At 52.0% G+C, this 18,586-nt stretch overlaps 1 protein-coding gene across 1 annotated transcript in view; it reads right to left on the bottom strand.

The window, feature by feature from the left end:
• The window catches only part of LOC140409439 (disintegrin and metalloproteinase domain-containing protein 12-like), a 422,048-nt gene that overhangs the window by 10,609 nt on the left and 392,853 nt on the right, over positions 1–18,586 (bottom strand). The gene's annotated exons all lie outside the window — the stretch shown is intronic.

Below are 18,586 nucleotides of genomic sequence, written 5' to 3'. Positions count from 1 at the left end.
TCAAGGGCGATTAATGGACATGTGTCTTTGAGGCAAATGGCCTCTGCCTTTAATTCAAGCAGAGGATTTCAGCAGCAGGAGCGGTCACTGTGTTAGTCGGAACTGGTTCATACTGGAGCTGTTGACTGACTGGCACCAATGACGGAGATTGGCTCGTACTCAGTTTGATTGATTTGGCTGATGGTCGATGAATTGATCCAAAGGGCTGTGCTCTGCCCGGTAACAGGGGGAGATTGGATCTGACCGCACTGGAATGTTTTTCAGAGTCCAATGGCTTGAACTTGCTTTCAGTTTGACTCCTGGCAACCTCAAGGGCAGATCTGTTACTCTCTCCTCTCTGTTTTCCTCCAGAAAGGTGGTGTTTCTGAACGGGCACAGAGACTGGATGAATCTGTTTCGAGGAGAATCATTACAGATCGTGAAAGCAAAGTCCAGAATCAGCTAACTTTCCCAGAAAACCTGGTGTGAATCGTCTATCTTTCTCCAGGAGGCCTGCTGCCTGTGAGTGCTGCCTGTGAGTGCTCCTGCGAGTGCTGCCTGTGAGTGCTCCAGTGAGTGCTGCCTGCGAGTGCTGCCTGCGAGATCTGCCTGCGAGTGCTGCCTGTGAGTGCTCCTTCGATTGGTGCCTGTGAGTGCTCCTTTGAGTGGTGCCTACAAGTGCTGCCTGTGAGTGCTCCTTCAAGTGCTGCCTATTAGTTCTGCCTGCGAGTGCTGCCTGCGAGTGCTGCCTGCGAGTGCTGCCTGCAAGTGCTGCCTGCGAGTGCTGCCTGCGAGTGCTCCAGTGAGTGCTGCCTGCGAGTGCTGCCTGCGAGCTCTGCCTGCGAGTGCTGCCTGTGAGTGCTCCTTCGATTGCTGCCTGTGAGTGCTCCTTCGAGTGGTGCCTACAAGTGCTGCCTGTGAGTGCTCCTTCGAGTGCTGCCTGTGAGTGCTCCTTCGAGTGCTGCCTGCGAGTGCTGCCTGCGAGTGCTGCCTGTGAGTGCTGCCTGCGAGTGCTGCCTGCGAGTGCTGCCTGCAAGTGCTGCCTGCAAGTGCTGCCTTTTCTACAATCTGGAGGCCTGAAGATGAATCGCAAACTGAACGCAAAGTTTGAGGAAATAAAGTCTGTGCCTCTCCGGGGAGGCTGTGTGGATGGTGATTTTATAAATGCAGGAAAACCAGTGCGGGCTGCAAAACAAAGACTGTGACTGACAGGCTCACTGTGGGGAAAGAATGCTCGGAACCGTCATCTCAACCAAAGGCTCTCTCCTATTTCACTTATGTGTTTTCCTCTTTTCCACCTGTGTTTGTCTGTCTTGTGGGTGTGTGTATCGGTTGGAGAGGCAAGTTAAAGGTGGAGTTAGGTATTTATTAATATTTAACCAGCTGTATCTGTTGCATATTTCATTATAGTTCGTGTTGTAAATAAACAGTAATTGTGTTTAAATTTACAAACCTGATGACTGTAATTATTGGGCAGCCAAGAGCCAAAGACTTTGGGTATTATTATTAGAATTATTGGTTAATTCACTTGTGTTGGGACTCCGAGGCCCGTGTGGCCGGAATTGACCGTGCTCTAGCCCGGGGGGGGGGGTGGTGGTAACACAATCTGATGAGCACCACCAAGTTGCTGATGCACATCAGGTGGAGACAGGAATCTCCAAGGGTGGCAGAGGTTGGGGTGCGGCCTGCTGGATCCCAGGACTTAGCTGGCCCCCAGCTGCCAGTGCGATGAGTTCAGTCGGAGTGTCCACCACAATCCAGTAGTTGCAAGGCTGATTGGAGGAGACCCAAATGGATCGGGAGCAGGAGTGTGAGAGAGGGGGTGAGTGTGAGACAGGTTGTGAGTGAGAGAGAGGATGTGAGTGTGAGAATATGTGAGCGAGAGAGGGTGTGAGTGTGGGAGAGGTTGTGAATGTGAGAGAGGATGTGAATGTGAGAGAGGTTGTGAGTGTGAGAGAGTATGTGAGCGTGAGTGGGTCTGAGTGTGAGAGCGGGTGTGAGTGTGAGAGAGTGTGAGAAGGTGTGAGTGTGAGAGCGGGTGTGAGTGTGGGAGAGGGTATGAGTGTGAGACGGTGTGAGTGTGAGAGAGGGTGTGAGTATGAGAGAGGATGTGAGTGTGAGAGGGAGAGCGGGTGTAAGTGTGTGAGGGGGTGTGAGTGTGAGAACGTATGTGAGTGTGAGAGGGTGTGAGTGTGAGAGAGGGTGTGATTGTGAGAGAGGGTGTGACTGTGAGAAGGTGTGAGTGTGAGAGAGGGTGTGAGTGTGATAGAGGGTGTGAGTGTGAGAGCGGGTTTGAGGGAGGGTGTGAGGGTGAGAAGGTGTGAGTGTGAGAGAGGGTGTGAGTGTGAGAGAATATGTGAGTGTGAGAGGGTATGAGTGTGAGAGGGGGTTTGAGTGTGAAAGAGGATGTGAGTGTGAGAGGGTGTGAGAGTGGGAGAGGATGTGAGCGAGAGAGGGAATGAGTGTGAGTGAGGGTGAGAGTGGGAGAGGATGTGTGTGAAAGGATGTGAGTGCGAGAGAGGATGTGAGAGTGAGAGAGGATGTGAGTGTGAGAGAGTGTGAGTGTGAGACAGAATGTGAATGTGAGAGATTGGGAGTGTGAGTGCGGGTGTGAGGGTGAGTGTGAGTGTAAGAGAGGATGTGAGTGTGAGAGGGAGTGTGTGTGAGAGAGGGTGGGAGTGTGAGAGAATGTGTGTGTGAGAGAGGGTGTGAGTGTGAGAGAGGATGTGAGTGTGAGAGGATGTGAGTGTGAGAGCGGGTGTGATTGTGAGAGCGGGTGTGAGGGTGAGAGAGGGTGTGAGGGTGAGAGAGGGCGTGAGTGTGAGAGGGTGTGAGCATGAGAGCGGGTGTGAGAGAGGATGTGAGTTTGAGAGGGTGTGAGTGTGAGAGGGTGTGAGTGTGAGAGAGTATGTAAGTGTGAGAGGGTATGAGTGTGAGAGAGGGTGTGAGCGTGAGAGAGTATGTGAGTGTGAGAGGGTGTGAGTGTGAGAGCATGTGTGAGTGTGGGAGAGGATGTGAGTGTGAGAGTGAGAGAGGATGTGAGGGTGTGAGTGTGAGAGAGTATGTAAGTGTGAGAGGGTATGATTGTGAGAGAGGGTGTGAATGTGAGAGTATATGAGTGTGAGTGGGTGTAAGTGTGAGAGCATATGTGAGTGTGTGATAGCATGTGAGTGTGAGAGGGTGTGAGTGTGAGAGAGAGTGTGAGTGTGAGAGAGGGTGTGAGTGTGAGAGAGGATGAGTGAGGGTGTGAGAGAGGATGTGCGTGTGAGAGGGAGTGGGAGTGGGAGAGGATGTGTGTGAGAGAGGGTGTGAATCTGAGAGATGGTGTGAGTGTGAGAGAGGGTGTGAGTGTGCGAGAGGGGATGAGTGTGAGAGGGGGTTTGAGTGAGAGAGAGGATGTGAGTGTGAGAATATGTGAGCGAGAAAAGGTGCGAGTGTGAGAGAGGCTGTGAGTGTGAGAGAGGTTGTGAGTGTGAGATATTTTGTGAGTGTGAGTGGGTGTGAGAGCGGGTATGCGTGAGAGAAAGGGTGTGAGTGTGAGAGGGGGTGAGTGTGAGATTGTATGAGTGTGAGAGCGTATGTGGGTGTGAGAGGAAGTGAGTGTGAGAGCGGGTGCCAGTGAGTAAGTAGGTGTGAGACGGTGTGAGTGTGAGAGCGGGTGTGGTTGTGAGAGCGGGTGTGATTGTGAGAGAGGGTGTCAGGGTGAGAGAAGGCGTGAGTGTGAGAGGGTGTGAGCATGAGAGCGGGTGTGAGGGGGTGTGAGTGTGAGAGAGGGTGTGAGTGTGAGAGAGTATGTAAGTGTGAGAGGGTATGAGTGTGCGAGAGGGTGTGAGTGTGAGAGAGTATGTGAGTGTGAGAGGGTGTGAGTGTGAGAGCATGTGTAAGTGTGAGAGAGGATGTGAGTGAGAGTGAGAGAGGATGTGAGGGTGTGAGTGTGAGAGAGTATGTAAGTGTGAGAGGGTATGAGTGTGAGAGAGGGGGTGAATGTTAGAAAATATGTGAGTGTGAGAGGGTGTGAGTGTGAGAGCATGTGTGAGTGTGTGATAGCATGTGAGTGTGAGAGGGTGTGAGTGTGAGAGAGAGTGAGTGTGAGTGAGGGTGTGAGTGTGAGAGGATGAGTGAGGGTGTGAGAGAGGATGTGCGTGTGAGAGGGAGGGTGAGTGGGAGAGGATGTGTGTGAGAGAGGGTGTGATTGTGTGAGAGGGTGTGAGTGTGAGAGAGTATGAGTGGGTGTGAGTGTGAGAGCGGGTGTGATTGTGAGAGAGGGTGTCAGGATGAGAGAGGGCGTGAGTGTGAGAGGGTGTGTGCATGAGAGCGGGTGTGAGGGAGGGTGTGAGTGTGAGAGAGGGTGTGAGTGTGAGAGAGTATGTAAGTGTGAGAGGGTATGAGTGTGCGAGAGGGTGTGAGTGTGAGACAGTATGTGAGTGTGAGAGCATGTGTGAGTGTGAGAGAGGATGTGAGGGTGTGAGTGAGAGAGAATATGTAAGTGTGAGAGGGTATGAGTGTGAGAGAGGGTGTGAATGTGAGGGAGTATGTGAGTGTGAGAGGGTGTGAGTGTGAGAGCATGTGTGAGTGTGTGAGAGCATGTGAGTGTGAGAGGGTGTGAGTGAGAGAGAGAGTGTGAGTGTGAGAGAGGGTGTGAGTGTGAGAGAGGATGAGTGAGAGTGTGAGAGAGGATGTGTGTGAGAGGGAGTGAGAGTGGGAGAGGATGTGTGTGTGAGAGAGGGTGTGAATCTGAGAGATGGTGTGAGTGTGAGAGAGGATGTGTGTGCGCGAGGGGGGGTGAGTGTGAGAGGGGTTGTGAGTGAGAGAGAGGATGTGAGTGTGAGAATATGTGAGCGAGAAAGGGTGTGAGAGTGAGAGAGGTTGTGAGAGAGGCTGTGAGTGTGAGAGAGGTTGTGAGTGTGAGAGAGTATTTGAGTGTGAATGGGTCTGAGTGTGAGAGCGGGTATGAGTGTGAGTGTGTGAGCGTGAGGGGGTGTGAGAGCGGGTAAGCATTAGTGAAAGGGTGTGAGTGTGACAGGGTGTGAGTGTGAGAGCGGGTGTCAGTGTGCGAGAAGGTGTGAGTGTGAGACGGTGTGAGTGTGAGAGCGGGTGTGATTGTGAGAGTGTGTGAGTTTGAGAAGGTGTGAGTGTGAGAGGGTGTGAGAGAGGGTGTGAGTGTGGAAGGGTGTAAGTGTGAGAGCGTGTGTGAGGGAGAGTGTGAGGGTCAGAGGGTGTGAGTGTGGGAGAGGGTGTGAGTGTGAGAGGGTATGAGTCTGAGAGAGGGTGTGAGTCTGATAGAGGGTGTGAGTGTGCGGGGGTTTGAGTGTGAGAGAGGATGTGAGTGTGAGAGTGCGTGAGTCAGATAGAGGGTGTGAGAGGGAGTGAGAGTGTGAGAGGATATGTGTGTGAGAGATGGTGTGAGTGTGAGAGATGGTGTGAGTGTGAGAGAGGATGTGAGTGTGAGAGAGGGGGTGAGTATGAGAGAGGTTGTGAGTGAGGGTGTGAGTGAGAGTGGGAGAGGATGTGTGTGAAAGGATGTGAGTGCGAGAGAGGATGTGAGAGTGAGAGAGGATGTGAGTGTGAGAGAGTGTGAGTGTGAGACAGAATGTGAATGTGAGAGATTGGGAGTGTGAGAGCGGGTGTGACGGTGAGTGTGAGTGTAAGAGAGGATGTGAGTGTGAGAGGGAGTGTGTGTGAAAGAGGGTGGGAGTGTGAGAGAATGTGTGTGTGAGAGAGGGTGTGAGTGTGAGAGAGGATGTGAGTGTGAGAGGATGTGAGTGAGAGAGGGTGTGATTGTGAGAGCGGGTGTGATTGTGAGAGAGGGTGTGAGGGTGAGAGAGGGCGTGAGTGTGAGTGGGTGTGAGTGTGAGAGAGTATGTAAGTGTGAGAGGGTATGAGTGTGAGAGAGGGTGTGAGCGTGAGAGAGTATGTGAGTGTGAGAGGGTGTGAGTGTGAGAGAGGGTGTGAGTGTGAGAGAGTATGTGAGTGTGAGAGGGTGTGAGTGTGAGAGAGGGTGTGAGCGTGAGAGAGTATGTGAGTGTGAGAGGGTGTGAGTGTGAGAGCATGTGTGAGTGTGAGAGAGGATGTGAGTGTGAGAGTGAGAGAGGATGTGAGGGTGTGAGTGTGAGTGTGAGAGAGTATGTAAGTGTGAGAGGGTATGATTGTGAGAGAGGGTGTGAATGTGAGAGTATATGAGTGTGAGAGGGTGTGAGTGTGAGAGCATATGTGAGTGTGTGATATCATGTGAGTGAGAGAGGGTGTGAGTGTGAGAGAGGATGAGTGAGGGTGTGAGAGAGGATGTACGTGTGAGAGGGAGTGGAAGTGGGAGAGGATGTGTGTGAGAGAGGGTGTGATTGTTTGAGAGGGTGTGAGTGTGAGAGAGGGGGTGAATGTGAGAGAATATGTGAGTGTGAGAGGGTGTGAGTGTGAGAGCATGTGTGAGTGTGTGATAGCATGTGAGTGTGAGAGAGGTTGTGAGTGTGAGAGAGGATGAGTGAGGGTGTGAGAGAGGATGTGCGTGTGAGAGGGAGTGTGAGTGGGAGAGGATGTGTGTGAGAGAGGGTGTGATTGTTTGAGAGGGTGTGAGTGTGAGAGAGTATGAGATGGTGTGAGTGTGAGAGCGGGTGTGATTGTGAGAGAGGGTGTCAGAGTGAGAGAGGGCGTGAGTGTGAGAGGGTGTATGCATGAGAGCGGGTGTGAGGGAGGGTGTGAGTGTGAGAGAGGGTGTGAGTGTGAGAGAGTATGTAAGTGTGAGAGGGTATGAGTGTGCGAGAGGGTGTGAGTGTGAGACAGTATGTGAGTGTGAGAGCATGTGTGAGTGTGAGAGAGGATGTGAGGGTGTGAGTGAGAGAGCGTATGTAAGTGTGAGAGGGTATGAGTGTGAGAGAGGTTGTGAATGTGAGGGAGTATGTGAGTGTGAGAGGGTGTGAGTGTGAGAGCATGTGTGAGTGTGTGAGAGCATGTGAGTGTGAGAGGGTGTGAATGAGAGAGAGGGTGTGAGTGTGAGAGAGGGTGTGAGTGTGAGAGAGGATGAGTGAGAGTGTGAGAGAGGATGTGAGTGTGAGAGGGAGTGAGAGTGGGAGAGGATGTGTGTGTGTGTGAGAGAGGATGTGAATCTGAGAGATGGTGTGAGTGTGAGAGAGGATGTGAGTGTGCGAGGGGGGGTGAGTGTGAGAGGGGTTGTGAGTGAGAGAGAGGATGTGAGTGTGAGAATATGCGAGCGAGACAGGGTGTGAGAGTGAGAGAGGTTGTGAGAGTGGCTGTGAGTGTGAGAGAGGTTGTGAGTGTGAGAGAGTATGTGAGTCTGAATGGGTCTGAGTGTGAGAGCGGGTATGAGAGTGAGTGTGAGAGACTGTGTGAGCGTGAGGGGGTGTGAGAGCAGGTATGCATTAGTGAAAGGGTGTGAGTGTGACAGGGTGTGAGTATTAGAGAGCGTATGTGTGTGAGAGAGGATGTGAGTGTGAGAGGATGTGAGTGTGAGAGCGGGTGTCAGTGTGTGAGAAGGTGTGAGTGTGAGACGGTGTGAGTGTGAGAGCGGGTGTGATTGTGAGAGCGTGTGAGTTTGAGAAGGTGTGAGTGTGAGAGGGTGTGAGTGTGGGAGGGTGTAAGTGTGAGACCGTGTGTGAGGGAGAGTGTGAGGGTCAGAGGGTGTGAGTGTGTGAGAGGGTGTGAGTGTGAGAGAGTATGTGAGTGTGAGAGGGTATGAGTCTGAGAGAAGGGTGTGAGTCTGATAGAGGGTGTGAGTGTGCGGGGGTTTGAGTGTGAGAGAGGATGTGAGTGTGAGAGTGCGTGAGTCAGATAGAGGGTGTGAGAGGAAGTGAGAGTGTGAGAGGATGTGTGTGTGAGAGATGGTGTGAGTGTGAGAGATGGTGTGAGTGTGAGAGAGGATGTGAGTGTGAGAGAGGGGGTGAGTATGAGAGAGGTTGTGAGTGAGAGTGAGGATGTGAGTGTGAGAATATGTGAGCGAGAGAGGATGTGAGTGTGAGAGAGGTTGTGAGTGTGAGAGAGGATGTAAGTGTGAGAGATGTTGTGAGTGTGAGAGAGTATGCGAATGTGAGTGGGCCTGTGTATGAGAGAGGGTGTGAGTGTGAGAGAGTGTGTGAGCGTGAGAGGGTGTGAGTGTGAGAGCGGGTGTGAGTGTAAGAGAGGGTGTGCGTTTGAGAGGGTGTGAGTGTGAGAGAGGGTGTGAGTGTGCGAGAGGATGTGAGTGTGAGATGATGTGAGTGTGAGAGCGGGTGTGAGAGCGTATGTGAGTGTGAGAGGGTGTGAGTGTGAGAGCAGGTGTGATTGTGAGAGAGGGCGTGAGTATGAGAAGGTCTGAGTGTGAGAGAGGGTGCGAGTGTGAGAGAGGGTTTGAGTGTGAGTGTGTGTAAGCGTGAGAGCGGGTGTGAGTATGTGAGAGGATGTGAGTGTGAGAGGGTGTGAGTGTGAGAGCGGGTGTGAATGTTAGAGAGGGTGTGAGTGTGAGAGAGGATGTGAGTGAGAGAGAGGATGTGAGTGTGAGAGGGGGTTTGAGCATGAAAGAGGATGTGAGTGTGAGAGGGTGTGAGAGTGGGAGAGGATGCGAGTGTGAGAGAGGGTGTGAGTATGAGAGAGGGTGAGAGTGGGAGAGGGTGTGAGTGTGAGAGCGGGTGTGAATGTTAGAGAGGGTGTGACTGTGACAGAGGATGTGAGTGAGAGTGGGAGAGAACATGTGTGAAAGGAAGTGACTGCGAGAGAGGATGTGAGAGTGAGAGAGGATGTGAGCGTGAGAGAGTGTGAGTGTGAGAGAGAATGTGATTGTGAGAGACTGTGAGTGTGAGAGCGGGTGTGAGGGTGAGAGTGGGAGTGAGTGTAAGAGAGGATGTGAGTGTGAGAGGGAGTGAGAGTGGGAGAGAATGTGTGTGTGAGAAATTGTGAGAGAGATGGTGTGAGTGTGAGTGAGGATGTGAGTGTGCGAGAGGGGGTGAGTGTGAGAGGGGTTGGGGGTGAGAGGGAGGATGTGAGTGTGAGAATATTGGAGCGAGAGAGGGCGTGAGTGTGAGAGAGGTTGTGAGTGTGAGAGAGGATGTGAGAGTGAGAGAGGATGTGAGTGTGAGAGAGTGTGAGTGTGAGAGTGAATGTGAATGTGAGAGAGTGTGAGTTTGAGAGCGGGTGTGAGGGTGAGAGTGGGTGTGAGTGTAAGAGAGGATGTGAGTGTGCAAGGGAGTGAGAATGGGAGAGGATGTGTGTGTGAGATGGCGTGAGAGATGGTGTGATTGTGAGTGAGGATGTGAGTGTGCGAGAGGGGGTGAGTGTGAGAGGGGCTGGGAGTGAGAGGGAGGATGTGATTGTGAGAATATTGGAGCGAGAGAGGGTGTGAGTGTGAGAGAGGTTGTGAGTGTGAGAGAGGATGTGAGTGTGAGTGGGTCAGAGTGTGAGAGTGGGTGTGAGTGTGAGTGTGAGAGAGTGTGTGAGCGTGTGAGTGTGAGAGCGGTGTCAGTGTGAGAGATGGTGTGAGTGTGAGAGAGTATGAGAGGGTGTGATTGTGAGAGCGCATGTGATTGTGAGAGCGGGTGTGAATGTGAGAGAGGATGTGTGTGTGTGTGGGTGTGCGCATGAAAGCGGGTGTGTGGGAGGATGTGAGTTTGTGAGTGTGTGACTGTGAGAGAGGGTGTGAGTTTGAGAGAGTATGTGAGTGTGAGAGATGGTGTGAGTGTGAGTGAGGATGTTAGTGTGCGAGAGGAGGTGAGTGTGAGAGGGGCTGGGAGTGAGAGAGAGGATGTGAGTGTGAGAATATGAGAGCGAGAGAGGGTGTGAGTGTGAGGGAGGTTGTGAGTGTGAGAGAGGTTGTGAGTGTGAGAGAGGATGTGAGTGTGAGTGTGTCGAAGTGTGAGAGTGGGTGTGAGTGTGGGTGTGAGAGAGTGTGTGAGCGTGAGAGGGTGTGAGTATGAGAGCGGTCTGAGTGTGAGAGAGGTTGTGAGTGTGAGAGAGTATGAGAGGGTGTGAGTGTGACCGGGTGAGAATGTGAGAGCGGGTGTGATTGTGAGAGAGGGTGTGAGAGAGGGTGTTAGTGTGAGAAGGTGTGAGCGTGAGAGAGGGTGTGAGTGTGAGAGGATGTGTGTGTGAGAAGGTGTGAGCATGAGAGCAGGTGTGAGGGAGGGTGTGAGTTTGAGAGGGTGTGAGTGTGAGAGAGGGTGTGAGTGTGAGAGAGTATGTGAGTGTGAGAGGGAATGAGTGTGAGAGAGGGTGTGAGTGTGAGAGAGTATGTGAGTGTGAGAGTGAGAGAGGATGTGAGTGTGAGGGTGTGTGTGTGAGAGAGGATGTGAGTGTGAGGGTGAGAGTATGAGAGAGGATGTGAGTGTGTGAGAGCATGTGAGTGTGAGAGGGTGTGAGTGTGAGCGAGCTTGAGACTGTGAGAGAGTATGTGAGTGTGAGTGTGTCGAAGTGTGAGAGTGGGTGTGAGTGTGGGTGTGAGAGAGTGTGTGAGCGTGAGAGGGTGTGAGTGTGAGAGCGGTGTGAGTGTGAGAGAGGTTGTGAGTGTGAGAGAGTATGAGAGGGTGTGAGTGTGACCGGGTGAGATTGTGAGAGCGGGTGTGATTGTGAGAGAGGGTGTGAGAGAGGGTGTTAGTGTGAGAAGGTGTGAGCGTGAGAGAGGGTGTGAGTGTGAGAGGATGTGTGTGTGAGAAGGTGTGAGCATGAGAGCAGGTGTGAGGGAGGGTGTGAGTTTGAGAGGGTGTGAGTGTGAGAGAGGGTGTGAGTGTGAGAGAGTATGTGAGTGTGAGAGTGAGAGAGGATGTGAGTGTGAGGGTGTGTGTGTGAGAGAGGATGTGAGTGTGAGGGTGAGAGTATGAGAGAGGATGTGAGTGTGTGAGAGCATGTGAGTGTGAGAGGGGTGAGTGTGAGAGAGAGTGTGAGTGTGAGAGAGGATGTGAGAAAGGTTGCGTGAGAGTGTGTGAGTGTGAGAGAGGATGTGATTGTGAGAGGGAGTGAGAGTGGGAGAGGATGTGTGTGTGAGAGAGGGGGTGAGTCTGAGAGATGGTGTGACTGTGAGAGAGGATGTGAGTGTGAGAGGGGTTGAGTGTGAGAGAGGCTGTGAGAGAGAGGACGTGAGTGTGAGAATATGTGAGCGAAAAAGGGTGTGAGTGTGAGAGAGGTTGTGAGAGAGGATGTGAGTGCGAGAGAGATTGTGAATGTGAGAGAGTATGTGAGTGTAAGTGGGTCTGAGTGTGAGAGCGGGTGTGCGTGTGAGTGTGAGAGAGTGTGTGAGCGTGAGAGGGTGTGAGTGTGAGAGCGGTGTGAGTGTGAGAGAGGTTGTGAGTGTGAGAGAGTATGAGAGGGTCTGAGTGTGACCGGGTGAGATTGTGAGAGCGGGTGTGATTGTGAGAGAGGGTGTGAGAGAGGGTGTTAGTGTGAGAGAGCTTGAGACTGTGAGAGAGTATGTGAGTGTGAGTGTTTCGAAGTGTGAGAGTGGGTGTGAGTGTGGGTGTGAGAGAGTGTGTGAGCGTGAGAGGGTGTGAGCGTGAGAGCGGTGTGAGTGTGAGATAGGTTGTGAGTGTGAGAGAGTATGAGAGGGTGTGAGTGTGACCGGGTGAGATTGTGAGAGCGGGTGTGATTGTGAGAGAGGGTGTGAGAGAGGGTGATAGTGTGAGAAGGTGTGAGCGTGAGAGAGGGTGTGAGTGTGAGAGGATGTGTGTGTGAGAAGGTGTGAGCATGAGAGCAGGTGTGAGGGAGGGTGTGAGTTTGAGAGGGTGTGAGTGTGAGAGAGGGTGTGAGTGAGAGAGAGATTGTGAATGTGAGAGAGTATGTGAGTGTAAGTGGGTCTGAGTGTGAGAGCGGGTGTGCGTGTGAGTGTGAGAGAGTGTGTGAGCGTGAGAGGGTGTGAGTGTGAGAGCGGTGTGAGTGTGAGAGAGGTTGTGAGTGTGAGAGAGTATGAGAGGGTCTGAGTGTGACCGGGTGAGATTGTGAGAGCGGGTGTGATTGTGAGAGAGGGTGTGAGAGAGGGTGTTAGTGTGAGAGAGCTTGAGACTGTGAGAGAGTATGTGAGTGTGAGTGTTTCGAAGTGTGAGAGTGGGTGTGAGTGTGGGTGTGAGAGAGTGTGTGAGCGTGAGAGGGTGTGAGCGTGAGAGCGGTGTGAGTGTGAGATAGGTTGTGAGTGTGAGAGAGTATGAGAGGGTGTGAGTGTGACCGGGTGAGATTGTGAGAGCGGGTGTGATTGTGAGAGAGGGTGTGAGAGAGGGTGATAGTGTGAGAAGGTGTGAGCGTGAGAGAGGGTGTGAGTGTGAGAGGATGTGTGTGTGAGAAGGTGTGAGCATGAGAGCAGGTGTGAGGGAGGGTGTGAGTTTGAGAGGGTGTGAGTGTGAGAGAGGGTGTGAGTGTGAGAGAGTATGTGAGTGTGAGAGGGAATGAGTGTGAGAGAGGGTGTGAGTGTGAGAGAGTATGTGAGTGTGAGAGTGAGAGAGGATGTGAGTGTGAGGGTGTGTGTGTGAGAGAGGATGTGAGTGTGAGGGTGAGAGTATGAGAGAGGATGTGAGTGTGTGAGAGCATGTGAGTGTGAGAGGGTGTGAGTGTGAGAGAGAGTGTGAGTGTGAGAGAGGATGTGAGAGAGGTTGCGTGAGAGTGTGCGAGTGTGAGAGAGGATGAGATTGTGAGAGGGAGTGAGAGTGGGAGAGGATGTGTGTGTGAGAGAGGATGTAAGTGTGAGAGATGTTGTGAGTGTGAGAGAGTATGCGAATGTGAGTGGGCCTGAGTATGAGAGAGGGTGTGAGTGTGAGAGAGTGTGTGAGCGTGAGAGGGTGTGAGTGTGAGAGAGGATGTGAGTGAGAGAGAGGATGTGAGTGTGAGAGGGGGTTTGAGTATGAAAGAGGATGTGAGTGTGAGAGGGTGTGAGAGTGGGAGAGGATGTGAGTGTGAGAGAGGGTGTGAGTGAGGGTGTGAGTATGAGAGAGTGTGAGAGTGGGAGAGGGTGTGAGTGTGAGAGCGGGTGTGAATGTTAGAGAGGGTGTGACTGTGACAGAGGATGTGCGTGAGAGTGGGAGAGAACGTGTGTGAAAGGATGTGAGTGCGAGAGAGGATGTGAGAGTGAGAGAGGATGTGAGTGTGAGAGAGTGTGAGTGTGAGAGTGAATGTGAATGTGAGAGAGTGTGAGTTTGATAGCGGGTGTGAGGGGGAGAGTGGGTGTGAGTGTAAGAGAGGATGTGAGTGTGCAAGGGAGTGAGAGTGGGAGAGGATGTGTGTGTGAGATGGCGTGAGAGATGGTGTGAGTGTGAGTGAGGATGTGAGTGTGCGAGAGGGGGTGAGTGTGAGAGGGGCTGGGAGTGAGAGGGAGGATGTGATTGTGATAATATTGGAGCAAGAGAGGGTGTGAGTGTGAGAGAGGTTGTGAGTGTGAGAGAGGTTGTGAGTGTGAGAGAGGATGTGAGTGTGAGTGGGTCGGAGTGTGAGAGTGGGTGTGAGAGAGTGTGTGAGCATGTGAGTGTCTGAGTATGAGAGCGGTGTCAGTGTGAGAGATGGTGTGAGTGTGAGAGAGTATGAGAGGGTGTGAGTGTGAGAGCACGTGTGATTGTGAGAGCGGGTGTGCATGTGAGAGAGGATGTGTGTGTGTGTGGGTGTGCGCATGAAAGCGGGTGTGTGGGAGGGTGTGAGTTTGTGAGTGTGTGAGTGTGAGAGAGGGTGTGAGTTTGAGAGAGTATGTGAGTGTGAGAGATGGTGTGAGTGTGAGTGAGGATGTTAGTGTGCGAGAGGAGGTGAGTGTGAGAGGGGCTGGGAGTGAGAGAGAGGTTGTGAGTGTGAGAATATGGGACCGAGAGAGGGTGTGAGTGTGAGAGAGGATGTGAGTGTGAGCGAGCTTGAGACTGTGAGAGAGTATGTGAGTGTGAGTGTGTCGAAGTGTGAGAGTGGGTGTGAGTGTGGGTGTGAGAGAGTGTGTGAGCGTGAGAGGGTGTGAGTGTGAGAGCGGTGTGAGTGTGAGAGAGGTTGTGAGTGTGAGAGAGTATGAGAGGGTGTGAGTGTGACCGGGTGAGATTGTGAGAGCGGGTGTGATTGTGAGAGAGGGTGTGAGAGAGGGTGTTAGTGTGAGAGAGGATGTGAGTGTGAGAGAGCTTGAGACTGTGAGAGAGTATGTGAGTGTGAGTGTTTCGAAGTGTGAGAGTGGGTGTGAGTGTGGGTGTGAGAGAGTGTGTGAGCGTGAGAGGGTGTGAGTGTGAGAGAGGTTGTGAGTGTGAGAGAGTATGAGAGGGTGTGAGTGTGACCGGGTGAGATTGTGAGAGCGGGTGTGATTGTGAGAGAGGGTGTGAGAGAGGGTGTTAGTGTGAGAAGGTGTGAGCGTGAGAGAGGGTGTGAGTGTGAGAGGATGTGTGTGTGAGAAGGTGTGAGCATGAGAGCAGGTGTGAGGGAGGGTGTGAGTTTGAGAGGGTGTGAGTGTGAGAGAGGGTGTGAGTGTGAGAGAGTATGTGAGTGTGAGAGGGAATGAGTGTGAGAGAGGGTGTGAGTGTGAGAGAGTATGTGAGTGTGAGAGTGAGAGAGGATGTGAGTGTGAGGGTGTGTGTGTGAGAGAGGATGTGAGTGTGAGGGTGAGAGTATGAGAGAGGATGTGAGTGTGTGAGAGCATGTGAGTGTGAGAGGGTGTGAGTGTGAGAGAGAGTGTGAGTGTGAGAGAGGATGTGAGAGAGTTTGCGTGAGAGTGTGTGAGTGTGAGAGAGGATGTGATTGTGAGAGGGAGTGAGGGTGGGAGAGGATGTGTGTGTGAGAGAGGGGGTGAGTCTGAGAGATGGTGTGACTGTGAGAGAGGATGTGAGTGTGAGAGGGGTTGAGTGTGAGAGAGGCTGTGAGAGAGAGGACGTGAGTGTGAGAATATGTGAGCGAGAAAGGGTGTGAGTGTGAGAGAGGTTGTGAGAGAGGATGTGAGTGCGAGAGAGATTGTGAATGTGAGAGAGTATGTGAGTGTAAGTGGGTCTGAGTGTGAGAGCGGGTGTGCGTGTGAGTGTGAGAGAGTGTGTGAGCGTGAGAGGGTGTGAGTGTGAGAGCGGTGTGAGTGTGAGAGAGGTTGTGAGTGTGAGAGAGTATGAGAGGGTCTGAGTGTGACCGGGTGAGATTGTGAGAGCGGGTGTGATTGTGAGAGAGGGTGTGAGAGAGGGTGTTAGTGTGAGAGAGGATGTGAGTGTGAGAGAGTTTGAGACTGTGAGAGAGTATGTGAGTGTGAGTGTTTTGAAGTGTGAGAGTGGGTGTGAGTGTGGGTGTGAGAGAGTGTGTGAGCGTGAGAGGGTGTGAGTGTGAGAGCGGTGTGAGTGTGAGATAGGTTGTGATTGTGAGAGAGTATGAGAGGGTGTGAGTGTGACCGGGTGAGATTGTGAGAGCGGGTGTGATTGTGGGAGAGGGTGTGAGAGAGGGTGATAGTGTGAGAAGGTGTGAGCGTGAGAGAGGGTGTGAGTGTGAGAGGATGTGTGTGTGAGAAGGTGTGAGCATGAGAGCAGGTGTGAGGGAGGGTGTGAGTTTGAGAGGGTGTGAGTGTGAGAGAGGGTGTGAGTGTGAGAGAGTATGTGAGTGTGAGAGGGTGTGAGTGTGAGAGAGAGTGTGAGTGTGAGAGAGGATGTGAGAGAGGTTGCGTGAGAGTGTGTGAGTGTGAGAGAGGATGTGATTGTGAGAGGGAGTGAGAGTGGGAGAGGATGTGTGTGTGAGAGAGGGGGTGAGTCTGAGAGATGGTGTGACTGTGAGAGAGGATGTGAGTGTGAGAGGGGTTGAGTGTGAGAGAGGCTGTGAGAGAGAGGACGTGAGTGTGAGAATATGTGAGCGAGAAAGGGTGTGAGTGTGAGAGAGGTTGTGAGAGAGGATGTGAGTGCGAGAGAGATTGTGAATGTGAGAGAGTATGTGAGTGTAAGTGGGTCTGAGTGTGAGAGCGGGTGTGCGTGTGAGTGTGAGAGAGTGTGTGAGCATGAGCGGGTGTGAGAGCGGGTATGAGTGTGAGAGAGGGCATGAGTGTGAGAGGGTGTGAGTGTGAGAGAGTTAATCAGTGTGAGAGAGGATGTGTGTGTGAGAGGATGTGAGTGTGAGAGCGGGTGTGAGTGTGTGAGAGGGTGTGAGTGTGAGAGCGGGTGTGATTGTGAGAGAGGCTGTGAGTGTGAGAGTATGTGAGTGTGAGAGGGTATGAGTGTGAGAGAGGGTGTGAGTCTGAGAGAGGGTGTGAGTGTGCGAGGGTTTGAGTGTGAGAGAGGGTTTGAGTGTGAGAGAGGATGTGAGTGTGAGAGGGTATGAGGGTGAGAGAGAATGTGAGAGTGAGAGTGTGTGAGAGCATGTGAGTGTGATATGGTGTGAGTGTGAGATAGAGTCTGAGTGTGAGAGAGGGTGTGAGTGTGAGTTACCCAGGTTACCCAGCGGCGTGGAATGGACACAATGCGAAACCCCATTGGCCGGCTGCCGGAACGCAGGATTGCCCTGCCAGCGTGGGCACACTGCGCCGGATGGAGAATCTTTCAATATTTCTAAGGCGGAGCTCGATAGATTTCTGATTAACAAGGAGAGGAATAGTTATCGGGGTTAGGCAATAATACTAAGAACAAAGAACAAGGTAAAGTACAGCATGGAAACAGCCCCTTCGGCCCTCCAAGCCTGTGCCGACCATACTGCCCATCTGAACTAAAATGCCCTACCCTTCCAAGGACCATATCCCCAATCGAAGCTAATCACTGGGCTACCATGCCAGAATAACCATCCCATCCCTACCCCTCTATTTCCAGCCTATTCATATATTTATCAAGACGCTCCTTAAATGTCAATATCGTCCCTGCTTCCAGCACCTCCGTCAGAAGCAGATTCCAGGCTCCCACCACCCACTGTGTAAAAAACATGCCTCGAACATCTCCTGGCACGGTAGCACAGGGGTTAGCACAGTTGAAGGGCCCCTGTTCGATTCGCGGCTTGGGTCACTGTCTGTGCGGAGTCTGCACGTTCTCCCCGTGTGTGCGTGGGTTTCCTCCGGGTGCTCCGGTTTCCTCCCACAGTCCAAAGATGTGTAGGTTAGGCGGATTGGCCATTTTAAATTGTCCTGTAGTGTCTAAAAAGGTTAGGAGGGGTTACTGGGAAAGGGTGGAAGTGTGGGCTTTCCAAGAGCCGGTGCAGATTTGATGGGCCAAATCCACTGTAACGTCTGTGATTTAAACCTTGTCCCTCGTACCTTAAACCAATGCCCACGAGTAATTGATCCCTCTACCCCGGGGAAAAGCCTCTGACTATCCACTCTGTCTATGCCCCTCATAATTTTGTAGACCTCTATCAGGTCGCCCCTCAACCTCCGTCGTTCCAGTGAGAACAAAGCGAGTTTATCCAACCTCTCCTCATAGCTAATGGAACATGGAACATATAACATGCAGTGCAAAAGGAGGCCATTCGGCCCATCGAGTCTGCACCGACCCACTTAAGCCCTCACTTCCACCCTATCCCTGTAACCTAATAACCCTTCCTAACCTTTTTGGACACTAAGGGCCATTTAACATGACCAATCCACCTAACCTGCACGTCTTTGGACTGTGGGAGGAAACCTCCACATCCTTCTGGTCGTGTGGCGACCAGAATTGAACACTATACTCCAAGTGCGGCCTGACTAACGTTCTATACAGCTGCAACATAACATGCCAATGTTTAAACTCAATGCCCTGGCCGTTGAAGGCAAGCATGCCGTATGCCTTCTTGACTACCTTCTCCACCTGCATTGCCACTTTCAGTGACCTGTGTACCTGTACTCCCAGATCTCTCTGCCTGACAATACTCTTCTGGGTTCTGCCATTTACTGTAAATTTCCCATCAGTATCAGACCTTCCAAAATGCAACCAGTGGTTGGTTTAGCACAGTGGACTAAACAGCTGGTTTGTAATGCAGAACAAGGCCAGCAGCGCGGGTTCAATTCCCGGCCTCCCTGAACAGGCGCCGGAATGTGGCGACTAGGGGCTTTTCACAGTAACTTCATTGAAGCCTACTTGTGACAATAAGTGATATTATTACCTCACATTTGTCCAGATTAAACTCCATCTGCCATCTCTCCACCCAAGTCCCCAACAGATCTATATCCTGCTGTATTTTCTGACGGTCCTCATCGCTATCCGCAATTCCACCAACCTTTGTATCATTCGCAAACTTACTAATTAAACCTCCAAATCATTTACATATATTACAAACAGCAAAGATCCCAGCACTGATCCCTGAGGAACGCCACTGGTCACAGCCCTCCATTCAGAAATACACCATTCCACTGCGAGTGTCTGGCTTCGATGACCTAGCCAGTTCTGTATCCACCTTGCCAGCTCACCCCTGATCCCGTGTGACTTTACCTTTTGTGCTAGTCTACCATGAGGGACCTTGTCAAAGGCCTTACCTGAAGTCCATGTAGACAACATCCACTGCCCTACCTGCATCAATCATCTTCGTAACTGCCTCGAAAAACCCGATCAAGTTAGTGAGACACGACCTCCCCTTCACAAAACCGTGCTGCCTCTCACTAATACGCCCAACTTATATCCAAGTGGGAGTAGATCCTGAGAAGAATCCTCCCCAATAATTTGGAGTTGCGGTCACAATCAGATCAGCCATGATCTTGTTGACTGGTGAAGCAAGTTCGAGGGGCCGAGTGGCCTACTCCTAATTTGCATGTTGTCATGTGAGAGTACTTTTAAGACAT

The sequence above is a fragment of the Scyliorhinus torazame genome, chromosome 3 (assembly GCF_047496885.1).
Source record: "Scyliorhinus torazame isolate Kashiwa2021f chromosome 3, sScyTor2.1, whole genome shotgun sequence".
Classification (NCBI taxonomy): domain Eukaryota; kingdom Metazoa; phylum Chordata; class Chondrichthyes; order Carcharhiniformes; family Scyliorhinidae; genus Scyliorhinus; species Scyliorhinus torazame.
The sequence above is the reverse complement of the archived record's forward strand: the minus strand, read 5'-3'. Positions and strand labels throughout refer to the sequence as shown.